This window comes from Athene cunicularia, assembly GCF_003259725.1.
Source record: "Athene cunicularia isolate RWA chromosome 2 unlocalized genomic scaffold, athCun1 chr2_part1, whole genome shotgun sequence".
In the NCBI taxonomy this organism is placed as follows: Eukaryota; Metazoa; Chordata; class Aves; order Strigiformes; family Strigidae; genus Athene; species Athene cunicularia.
The window spans coordinates 62345325-62355548 of NW_020799095.1; the positions used below are offsets into that span (position 1 = coordinate 62345325).

At 38.1% G+C, this 10224-nt stretch overlaps 1 long non-coding RNA gene across 1 annotated transcript; it reads left to right on the plus strand.

The window, feature by feature from the left end:
- The first annotated feature begins 241 nt into the window (after nt 1-241).
- LOC113476530 lies at nt 242-6084 on the plus strand. Its single transcript, XR_003397746.1, has 3 exons — nt 242-352; nt 977-1062; nt 1146-6084. It is a non-coding gene; the product is annotated as an uncharacterized LOC113476530 (long non-coding RNA).
- Nucleotides 6085-10224: the final 4140 nt, after the last annotated feature.

A 10224-nucleotide genomic window follows, 5' to 3' on the forward strand; every position in this document is an offset into this window, starting at 1 on the left:
ATGGTTACACAGCACAGTATGATGACTAACAGAACTGGCAGCAAAGCCTGCAGAGCTTTGCAAGGCAACCAGTTCAGGGTTTGCAGAGGGCTGAAGCAAAAAGGCTAAAATTGCTGTTGTCATATTGTCCAAAACTTTGGGATTAAAATATAAATCTGTACAACTGAAAATTCAGTAGTAGCTTGTCAGACAATATCTACTTTCTGTATCAAAGGGGTTTTTTTCTTCTTCTGACAGAGAACACCCAGACTCCCCTCAGGCCTTCACTCATGGTCACCCAAAGGTTGGGTTGAGAGCTGGTAGGATACTGATGAGGACCTTACAGCTATTAGTCTGCCACAAGTGGGTACAGGTGAGAAGCATCATGTGAAGGAGTGCCAAGCTGCCTGGGGTGGGGATGGTCATAGCACCGCTGCAGAGGGGTTGCAGCATAGTGTTTGTTCCTACCTGAATCATCCTGCTGTCCCAGGGGTGCCCTGGGCTCTGCAATCCAGGTTGAGATGTTACTACCTGGGACCTGCAAACCTTATGAACCAGCATTTTTCCCGAGTGCAAAGTTTACATGCAGCTATACGATGTTAAGAGTTCTAAGCGTGCTAAGAATATGAACAAAACAAGGTTTGTAGGAAGATACCCTTTGTTAGAGTGGTTGGTGTAGTGTAAAAAGTTGGAAATTTTTCTGCCACATAGTTCTTACTTCATGTGCCCTTAAAAGCACACCTCTTTTTCTCCAGCTATGGTAGTTAGTCTTAGAGAAGTTATTTCTCCCTACCTAAAATCCTAATCTTTTTCAAATGCGGATACGACATTTGAGTTATGTTGTTAAAAGCCAAGTTCAGCTCCCTGAAACTAACAAATACATGCTTGTAACAGGTTAAAACTTTCTAGAAAAAGATCAAAGAGAAAAAATAAGTGATAATTTCTGAGAAGTGTTTTCACGTGCACTATATCCCCAACCGGTTTGTTCTTTTTGCAGGACTTCCAGTGGATCTATTGCTAGATCAGAGGCCATCTGAAAAGTATAGCACAACACAGGTGGACTTCACTGGCCAAATAAATGAGGTATCCTGGTTTATTTTGTATTGCTTGTGCTCATTATGAAACATGTTTCTGATATTTAAACAAAACTGTTTTCCTTATTTTAGCAAACTCAGAGTATCAGTGAAGAAGGAATGTTTTGCATGCCTGGAACAAGATGCATAATGAAGGCAAAATTGCTGTGAGCAGAAAAAATAATGTTTTAATAATTATATCAGATTAAATTGAGTAGTTAATGTCTTAGCCAGCCAGCCAGGCTAAACAGGTGAGAGCAATGCCTGCAAAGACATGTTAGTGCTCTGTGGAATTAAATATCAACAGGTAATTATCAACCTATATATTTTCTAATTGGAGACCTCAAAGGGCTTTTATGAATGGATGTAGATTTATTTTCATTAAAAAAGGGCACTTGGGAGGTAACAAACTGTATGTTCAAGTAAAAGCCTTCAGTGTCTTCTAGAGCATGTTATTTTTTACTATAGTTACACCCTGAGGATGCTTGTAGATACCTAAGTATACAATTAATTAACTCCATTATTAGTGTAATTTCTTTAGTAGATTTTCTGTATACTCTGATGCTGGGTTTCATTATTAAAGGAGTAATATACAGCAAGAGGTGAGATTTTTGTTGGGCTTTTATTCTTTTATTGGTAATGGACTTTCTCTTCCAATTTAGTTAAGACACTGGAACTGTAAGAACCATGTCAGTACTTTTGATTACAAACAACACTTCCTACACAATACATGTTCTAATGTGTAGGAAATGTTTATGCAGATTGAAAACTTTAACCTGAACTTTGAATAATTCACTTACCTTCTTTTCCCTAAATGTATATGTAATAAACTGATAGTATCTCCAGTTTGTATCCCTCATGATAGTATATGTTCACCTTAATTAACCTTTTGTGATGGGTAGGGTATAATATTTTTCAGCCAGTAAAATATCTGTTGCAAATGTATTTTTTACCTGTCATTTGAAATAAAAGCAGGATAACAGATCATACAGATATGAAACACGGAATTCTTTACCTATTGCTATGAAGGGTAATTTAAAAATCAGGAAAATATTTGCATAGATTTAAAAAATAGAAATTAAAGTACTTAGAGAAATTCTGTGTTTATAATAACATACCTAAAAGAAGATAATGCAACAATATGTAAGTTGTTACAATTTTTATCGATTGAAGGGATATTTTTGCTGTCTCACAGCATTGCTGAATATTGTTCTGTTTCTTTTTGACCTTTAAAGTGATTAGATTTGAGTAACATGTTAAAACTTTTTTTTTAAAAAGTGTCCCTTTTAAAAAGGGCAGAAGCTAACTTCTGATCATGTTGTTACATTAGCCCCAGTAGTCTAAATATGTGGGACTTTACCTTTCTTTTGTGATACAAGGACAGAATGCTAATTTTTTTTTTTTATTTTTTTTTTTTTTTTAATCAAGGTCTGCTATTGTACAAGGAGAAGTAGCAGAAGGTACATTTAAGTACATAAAGTTAGTAAAGAGAGTTTCTCAGAAATCTCCCTACTCCACAGTAATAAAACAGAACAAAACATAGTCTATTTGTCAAGGACAAACAATATCAAACTGATCTATTTTCCTTTATTAGTGTGACTGGCTTGGCATATAAGTGAACAGCAGTGAATGTAATTTCAAGTTTAGTAAGGTTTTTGTGCTGTTCTGCTATGCACCTGCCATAAACAATTCCAGGAAATGTGATCTAGATTAAATCACGATTGTAGAGTTGGAGAATTGGCTGAAACATTACTGAGCAGTAGTCATCAGGTTACCAAAGTGAGAGGGCATAGACTGGGATCTGACAGGAGTTTATTCTGGTGTTGCTTTTTCTCAGTGTGTCCATGAATGAGTTGGATGTCAGAAAAGAACATTATATTATAAAATATCTGGCTAACAGCAAGTTTCAGGGTCATCTTGGTGAGTTGGATTGTTCATGATCAACAGGCTGAATTTCAATAAAGAGAAGCACCTTTCCATTCAGCTACTACTGAATTATCTTTTGGTGATTCTACTGATGATTAGATTATCTTCTATTGATGCTGAAATGAGATACCCCAAGAGCTGACATAATTGCTCTAAAAAGGTTACCTCAGAAATATTTAAGTAGCACTATTTTAGCAAAACCTTAAGCATGTTAGTTTGAAAGATAATTCTCAGTAATCTGTAATCTCAGTAATCATCAAGGGAGAAGAAATCCTGCCATACAGGGAAGAACCCAAAATACACTTCTGTTAAGCACTTTCCTTTCCCAAGCCCTTCACTTTCTTCATAGTTCTTCATTTATTGAGAATATGCTCTTCTTTTGTGCTTGTTGGAAAACATAAAAAAGGTGAGTCTAATGGGGTAAAAAGAGGAATTGTCCCAAGTTTTGCTACTCTGTGCTTTAGCTAGTGGAGAGCACAGTGGTAAGTTCTTGAAGGGTTTTCAATATGCTTTTGCGAGCTTTTTGTAAACTGTGTGTTTCAAAAGATTTAGGAAGAATCGCTGTGAGACTGCACTTCCCATTACAAGACATTCCTGTATCAGTTGCACCATCTGCTTATAGGAAATGAGGGAAGCAGTTAAATATGCTTGATTGTCTCTACTGGGAGTCAGCTGGAAACTAGAAGATGGTGGCTTCTGCCAATCTCTCCTTCCCTACTCCATAAAACCTTGTAGAAGTCCAGTGGTTTAAAAAGTTCTCAGTAAGGACAAATAATGTATTACTTCTGTGATGGATGGCAAACTAAGAAACAATTTACACTTTTTTTTAACTCCTTTCACTCGCATGTCATGGAAAATCAGCTTAAAACAAACCAGTTTCCATTGTGCCTTTCCAAATTAATTTCCTTTTACCACTCTTATTGCAGATAAATGCCTTGATATCATTTTACTTTCTTCTGGGCAGTATCTTAACACAGATATTTATCACAGGGCACAAGGCTTCTCCTGGTTATTGGGACAAAGGAGTTTTGAGATAGAACACTTTCTAAAACAAAACCCAACTGCTCTGTTTTTTTGTTGGTTTTGCCCATTATCTAGCTGTGTTATGGCAGTTTGGATAGTTTTTAATCCATAATGTTGCAACACATACTCTGAACAAGACTGTGCTTTGCCACAGTAAAATTTCTTTCATGGAGGGTCAGCTGGAAAAAAAGCAGGGAAACTTAGAAGGTGATACATTGGCGGTAGTTTGTTACCTGTGTTCTGATGTTTTGTTCTATGCTAGTGTTTGCTTTGTTCTGTAACTAGTGTCTGAGAAACGGAAAAATACGTACTGTGTTGTGAATCCCATAGGAGCAGTACAGAAAAGGCCCTCTGCCTCCCCCTATCCCAAGGAACAGAAGAAGTTAAACTTGTTGTGCACCTTCTTGTGGTAGCCTAGAAGAGACTTGGAAGTCTATTTATTACACAGGATTGGTTTCAGTCTTTGGAGCTGAACATGGCTCATGTAGACCACAAGAATGAATGTGACTTTTGGGAACACCCATTTTCATGTAGAAGATAAAGAGCGCAGGACAACATTTTAAAAATAAAATTCAAGTTGCATTTATTTTTTTTGACAGTAGTGTGGATGAGTTTCAATTGAATATGTAACACCCTGTAAAGGAAAACAAGATAGGTAACTCAGCATGACATTCAGCTTTCGATATTTTAATAAAAATAGCAATGTTGCATTTATACTTGAGTGAGGGAAGCAAGTTGTTTTTTAGTTGGTTTTAGGCACTGAAAACCAGTCTGAGCTGTTAGTCTACTATTATATGCTTAAATCAAAATAGCAGCAAATTCCAAATAAACCTAGTGGAGTACTGCTTTACTACTTATGACATGGAATATCAACAGCTGCACCCTTAGCATACAGAGTACAGTGAAGGTCAAGATCTTTACAGGATTCAGCAGGGCCACTATTTTACCTATAGTACATTTTCTTCCTCTAAATGGACTCTCCAGTTTATTTTTGTCCTTTTTCCTTCCTCAGACACACCAGTAAGTCTTCAGTGGAAATTCTACCTAACATGATAATTCTTCAACTTCTTTGCTGCTAATCATGCAGTGGGAGGTAATGTGTATGAACATTAAACAGCATCTTATACCAATCTTCAGCAGACACCAATAGTAATCTACTGGACAAAAGGAGATTGGGATATTCTATTACTGCTAGACCTGAAGCTGTCATTTCTACCTTTGAGCCTGCTACCGAATGTAGTATTGAAGATACCCTCTCTGTTTCCAAATGTAGTTTTGGGTTACAAAATGGTAACGTGGAGGACAGTCTCCTAATGGAAGAAAATAATGCAAATGAAAAGATAAATTACCATTTGCCTAAATATTTCAAAAGCATGGATTTGAAGTTAAAAGCCATAAGCAATCATAAACAGCTAAGGAACTAAAATCCAGACATGAAAACAAAACAGTCCTCTCTCCTTCCTTCCCCACCATTCATTAGTCTTTACAAAAAGCAGTCTTTTCAAAACAGGATAATCACAACTTAGGTTTTGGTTTGTCCCCAGAAGGCTCTGATGTGAAACTGTTCTCTCATCTACTGGAAACAGAAGGAATGCAGCATGTGATGGTGCAATTCTTACCCCTCCCCACCTCTTCTTGTTGGGCTGCTTGGTGCTAGATGTGATTCCACCCACCTCCCCTGAGCTATACACCAATCTATGAAGATAAGGACGGCTAAAGTTAAGGCACCTGGCTCCAGTTATAACAACCCATCATCTCCTAAGGGCCTGGCACACCTGTGCATGGGATGTGGTCAAATGGGAACAATAACAGAGTTGCACGTTCATCAGGTTCTTGTGCAACTGCTGGAAGGCACCAGAATATTTCATTGTTCGAGCTGGGCGTGAGCAAAAGGTATCTGACAAAAGTAAATTATCTTGGACCCTACCAATTGCAACCACAAGGGAGAGCCTTGGAGCTCTCCTGGATCGCAGTGGGCCTGTGATCAGCATCTCTCTGAGCTGGGACGCCTCTCAGGTATCAAAACCCTTAAGGTGTTTTCTCCTGTCAGACCTGATGGAAGGCCAGGGTGAAGTCAACCCAAGTCTCAGTTATCACCTGTTGATGAATGCCAAGGCGTTGTGAGTATTTACTCTAAACTCAAGAGGAGGGAAATTTTACTTTGAGCTACCTTCTCTTTTACTACAGAGAACTTTCTCTGCTTACTAGTGTGTGGGTATGTACTTCATTCTACTGGATCTGAATACTTCTGTTTCTGTGTATATGTTTGTGTATGTGCATGTACATATGTATAAATTAAGGTACCATAAAGTAAGTTTGTGGGAATCTTGTAATTTTAGAATCTGTAAATAAGTCACTGCTTTTTATAACATCTTCTAAAGTATTTTGTAAATGATCAATTGCTGTTATTAATAAATCTAAAATTCCTGTTAAATCATTACCATGTTAATACTTTCATCCATGACACTGCCTACATTGCATAAGACCAAGACCTCACAGCTTCTCCCCTGATGGTGGTCAGCAATTGACCTATCTCTTCCAAGTCCACGCATCAGTCAAACAGGGCTACCCTGGTTCTCCCTGTCTTCAGAGAGCTTTTAAACAAGAAAAAATTCCAGCTGCTGTACATATGAGCAGAACTGTTCAAAATGTGTTTGTCAGTGCTTTGGGACAGGCAGGTGTGTAGCAGAACACCCACTGCTGGCAGTTCAGCCACGAGTAATGTTAGAGCATCACGTGATGTTCCAGAGAGCTCTGAGATGCCCACAGTGTTAAACATATGCCTGTGAGATCTTCCTTTTGCTCTGTTGTGGAACTAAGCTCTCATTTAGCTGTTCCAGCAACTTCAAAGTTAGAGTCACCAAACATTACTGCCACTACTTTTTCTTATACCATTATATATAACAACATAAGGCCAAAACCTCTTCAGAAAGAGCTCAGTTTTGATTCTTTTGACTTTTGTTTTGTCAAAAAGGTAGAATCTCTCTCTTGCCATGTACCTCATTGGAACTGAACACAACTGTGCTATAAAAAACAAAAAACAAAAAACAAAAAAAATCAAATCATTGATTTTGTGTCAGGATCTTGAGACACCTTGTAAGACTTCTTTATGAAACTAGCTGACACATAACTGTCTTCCAATGGGCTTATCCCCGTTACAATTACAGCTTTTTTCAAATATTTGTAAAATAATAAAATGTAGTGCACAGACTGATTGTTAATTACAATTTTATTACTTAGCATAAATGCATTAAAACAGTGTAACAGTGGTGGTATGACAGGTACATCACTGGACCACATTCCAGCTGCCTAAAACTGGTGTGGGCAGAAACCATTTCAGACTCCAATGGAATTACTCATCTTTACCTTGGTATAAATACAATAATCTGTAAAATAGCTTACTGGTGGCTTGACTTTTGCTTGAGAACAAATAGTGTGTGGCCTTGTAAATCAAATACATATGTGATATAAGTAAATACATTTACCCCTCTTTCAGTATGTAGGACTGGAACATATCCCTGTGGCCTCTTGGCATCTGGAGGATGATAACCATTCTAAGAAAACCTCCTTAAACTTTTATGAGTAAATTGCATACTTGAACTCATCTTTTTGTCTATAAGAGGGTTGTTTCCATTAAGTATGTGTTTAGACTGCATTTCAGTTCTCGGTCTGTGTACAGGAGCTTCCCACAGGTGAATTTTGCTAGCTTTTGTCACTTTAAAATTTGTCTGTTGCTTCAGGCATGCAGGTCTTCTGTGAGATATCTTAAATTGCTCTTAATTGCATATATGTGATTATTGTATAATTTACCACATGGTAAGAGTATTTCTGGATTATTTTTAAGGAAAAAAAAAAAAAAAAACTTAAGAAAAAAAGCATGTTGACCTAGTCATTATTTGGGATCCTCATGTAAGCACAGCTGAATTTTTTTACTAAGCCTTTCTGAACAGAAATAGATTAATTACTTGCCAATAGGAGTGGACTTGGTCTATTAGCTTTAATGAGCTAGCAGAGCAATACAGGTCAGGTTGTGAAATCACCCATTTCCTATCCTGTCAGAGTGCCTGGATGTTCTGTAAAAGAGGCTGGAAACTCCTGCCTAAATTTGCTTTGCTAGATTTATTTAAAGCCTCCCAGGGGAAGAAAATGGATAGGCATTGTGCATGTTTTAGATTTAACTTAAAAACTCCCAGAAAAAGTGACTAAACTGCCATTTTCCTGCATGTAGGAGACCATTCAAAGAGTGATTACAGGCAGTCCTCTTCTTCAGCCATAATGAGAAATCTTCAAGAGGCCCAAGGGAATGGTGCCTTTACCAGATTCAGGCAGCTTAATCTATCTGGATATTAAATCCAAACTAAATTTTGTTAAATTGTGTACGGTATTGTGCGTGTTACCTTTCCAGTTGTCTAGTTAGATACATAAGTAAGCATGGTATGAAGGTGAGCTTGGCTTTAGTTGAGCAGAACTTTGTTCTTTGCCATGGAAAGTCTGCAGCCCAAATGTAGGGCTGTTCTATGCAGAGTATCTCATCCAGATAATGTTTTTAGGATGAGCTTTAATTTAACATAGGAGATAGGTTTGCAGAATGTCTGAGCTTTAAGTTTATTTAGATAAGGTAAAGCTCCTTTTATATGTAGCATGTGAAATTCAGTTTCCTCATTTGAGAACAAGGTTTAGGAGCAGAAAGAATACAGATAAACACAGACTGGTGAGTGTGACATCTCAAAGCCACTGTCAAGAGCATTTGCAAAAGAAACTTGTTTTCATCAGAAATCACGAATATTAGTTCTGCTGCTCCTGCTTGTAATGTGTTCAACACCATTGCTAAGAGTTCAGCTTGAATGCAATAAATTGCAGGAGGAATATTCTTCAATTTATTCTAATTTAGGTTTTTATACATTGGGCGAGAATTATGGTAACAGGGAGGTATGGGACTTATGAAAGGATAAGACTTAAGCATTTGTATTACTTTAGAACCAAACCTTCATTCATTGCAAGAAACAGCATAAAAATCAGTGCTGCTAGTAAATGAGCCTTTACAAATGACAACCTCCCCCCTCAATCATAGCCGTCCTCTCCAAGCTATAGGTCATTTGGTCTTGCCCTGTGCTCAAAGCAGGGCCAGCTGCAGAGGTAAAATAGGTGGCTTGACATTGCGTCTTGTTCTCTGCCGACTGCCTCCAAGGATGGAGATTTCACAGCCTGAAGTAACCTTTTCAGCCACATGCTGCTGGCCTCCTGTAATTTTCAGCAGCCTGCAAGACAGGCTTCTTTCCTCACAGTATTTTCCTTCCGTTGTTACCTGCAGAAGAAGCTGCACCAATCAATTTTCAGACCCTTATACTCCAGTCAGGATGCAAGGAATTAAGTGGTTGTGGCTCCCGCTTGTGTTAACTACAAAAAATCCCAATTTAGCCAGGGAGTATTGCAAGTGGCAGTTAACAGTGGCTATGGAACTGTTAGAAAAGCAAATGTGCAGAATGTCAAAACCAGACTATTACCATTTATTCTGCTTAGACATGGATGTCTTAAGGTGATTACCATTCTTTCCATCAATGCAGAAATTCATCTGAATCTTCTAAGAAACTGTACTTCTGCCTGAGAATGTATCAAATTCTGTGATAAATCCAAAGGGACAGGTCTATTGTGGCTGCAGGTCTAACTAGGCTTTCAAAGACTTTTAGAACATGTCAAAGCAACAGTTTAAGAGTCTATGAAAAGATCAATTTCTTGTAACAATCCAGGATTAGGGGTTTTGGCATGTTACTGGAAATCAGCATGCTTTCATTTCTGGAGATGGTTGGCTTGCGCCTTGTGAATGCAGAGGGGTCTGGCTGGGGGGTTACCACAGGCTCCAGGTGCTGGCAGTCTGTCCTTGCTCTTAAAGGGAGCTCTTGGAGAGAAAGCAGCCCCCCCAGAAATGCCAGGCACTGGACACTTGCACTGGCAGAAGTGTCGAGTTTTCTTCCTTCCAGCAAGACTGCAGATGTCTCCTTGCACCCAATAACTGCCTTTACCAACTCCCTCTTTCTTTTTAAAGCCATATAGACTTTCTTTGCTTAATATTCTTGGTAGCAACTACCAGTCCCATTCTTTTAATAACACGTACTGTAGCTGTCTCATTACCTCCTCCTAGTTTCTTTTTAAAAGAATACAAAGCCACAATTGTTGCATTCTCACTTGAAAAGTAACACTTTTGAGACTATAACAGTTTGTGGTC